General features: G+C 32.2%; 1 long non-coding RNA gene across 1 annotated transcript; it reads right to left on the bottom strand.

The window, feature by feature from the left end:
- Positions 1–230: 230 nt before the first annotated feature.
- Positions 231–796, bottom strand: LOC108674039. The gene is made up of 2 exons (XR_001931018.1): positions 592–796; positions 231–475 (listed from the first exon to the last, which is right to left on the bottom strand). It is a non-coding gene; the product is annotated as an uncharacterized LOC108674039 (long non-coding RNA).
- Positions 797–2,283: the final 1,487 nt, after the last annotated feature.

The raw sequence follows: 2,283 nt of genomic DNA, 5'->3' as shown, positions 1-2,283 counted from the left end.
ATTTCGTTAATCATTATTTAATCTAATTATTATGTTATGAAATTTAACTAGAAAAGAATTATTAAGTAGGATATAAAAAATTTGCGATTGAATTCTTCCATGTATCGAACTATAATAATAATAATAATATCAGTTACCTATTACCAATTCAATTTGAAATTTTCAAAATTGTGGAAAATTGTAAGGAATTTTTCAATTCGCTACATAATAAGGTTAAGCAAATATTTATAATAAGAGAACCATCAAATTTTATTAGGAGAGGTTCAAGGTTGGATCTTCTTAATTGGGTCTTCATCCACGGGAAGCGCCGGAAGTTTTGATGATAATTAAGTATTCATCCAGAGAAGAAGTTAAGTAGGAAGACCAGGCTCCAGAATTTAGTTCAACTGGACATCAGAATTGAGAGTCTTCAGAATGAATAGAACCAGGTAAAGGCGGGGTCGGTGCTGGCGTCACAGGAACGGAGAAGTTTATACTGTTAAAGAAATTAAACAAGTTATAACACGAGTAGATATGGTACACAAATAGTGACAAACGCAATGATTATGGCAGTATATATCATAATGTTCAAATGAGAGTAATGGCACACACCTAAATCTATTCGGGATTCAGTGTTGAACCGTAGTTACAACAGCTAGGCTTAATCAAGGAATGAAACCCTAACAAAAGAGGAGTGTAAAGTTGGAGGAAGGCTCACCAGAAAGGACAGGCAGGACAGTAGGAGGTTCAAATGCACGGGAAAAAGTTAGAGGAGGAATGAAACCCTAAACCTCCATCTACCTATACTAGGCCCTAAGCAAATTTAAATTATGGTGAGCCTAAGATAAATCCTACCTAGATAATACACGAGAAATAAATAGTTAAAGTAAATCCTGCTAGAAACCACATTCACACAAAATTATAAGACAGTAGAATAAAGGTCTCAGCAAGGATTAGGAGCCTGTGGACGCTGAAGATGCGTAGTCCAGTACTCAGGTCGCAGGTAAGATTAGAGATGTTGCTCAGTCGGCTGCCGGAACGAATCTGAGCTAATTTGAAGGTGAGCTACCTCGTCACCTGGGCAACAAATGAAGGCAGCAATGCATTCGAAAGTGGTAATTTCTTACAAAATAAGATGAAAACAAAGAAGAGAGCCCCTGATTATTGACAGTGAACATTGACTAAGAAATATATATAATCACATTATATGTAATTATCTCTTTTATAATATATTATCACGTCATTACATCATAAATTTTGATAATAAAATCAGTTGAAAATTCGATCTTGCAATTAAACTAAAAAAATATCAGTTTTACTTAAAGGGGCAAAAAATTTCAAAAAGAACGCGAAATGGCTGGTGATGATTTTAATGATTATGATTATTAATTATAACTGAAATTTAAATAAAAAGTTATGGCATCGCATTAAATTTTCACAAACCATGCATCAATTTTATTTGCATTACAATTTTAATACTAGAATTATTCCTTTTGAATTTAGTCCGCAGCTCAAATTATTTGCAGACTAATTAGTTAGACTTTCAATTAGTTGCGCCAGGACTATGATATAAAATAAAGATTTAAATTAAACAAATTCCAGCATATTATCAATAAATTTGAATTTTTATTCAATCCGTGGAGACAAAAGGCTTACATTTTAGTTAATTTGTGCGATGTTGATCAATACCGTTATACAGTATAATAATTTTGGATAAATAACAAAACATAATTGTAATGTTTACATAATGGATAAATAACTTTATTGCATATCAGTGCGTTATTATTTTAGTTTTATATAATAATATTCTCTGTATTATATGTATTCTTTGTAATATTTTATACCTTCTAATATATGGTCCCCAAACCAGCGCCCATATTATGATGTTCAGTAAAATTATCGAATTTTACAGCATTTTTTTATTTTTCTCTACAATTACCGCGGTTGCAAAAATCCTGCAATCCTGCGAGGTCTGCAATCATCGACTGGTCTGAAAATGCTGTAATAACGAGAAAATTCTTGACAGGCGTTGAATTTGTCTCGAAATTTATGACCTTGTTAGCGATGAATTCCTTAGTCTGAATGTCCCAGCGATGGGGAAATTTCAGTGGCGATTTCCGCTTGAGTGGAAGAGAGCTATTATTTTCAGTGATATAGGATTTATAGGATAATATAGGATAGGATAATATAGGATTTATTATAATCAATAGAATAATCTCCCATGAAACTGATGTGAACTTAAGTTTTTTCTTAATTGAGAAATTTTGATTCAATGAAGAAAATTACATTCTGAATCTCCGACAT

The sequence above is a fragment of the Hyalella azteca genome, unplaced genomic scaffold, assembly GCF_000764305.2.
Source record: "Hyalella azteca isolate HAZT.00-mixed unplaced genomic scaffold, Hazt_2.0.2 contig11130, whole genome shotgun sequence".
Lineage (NCBI taxonomy): Eukaryota > Metazoa > Arthropoda > Malacostraca > Amphipoda > Hyalellidae > Hyalella > Hyalella azteca.
Note: the sequence above shows the minus strand (reverse complement) of the source record. Positions and strands in the feature narration are given on the sequence as shown.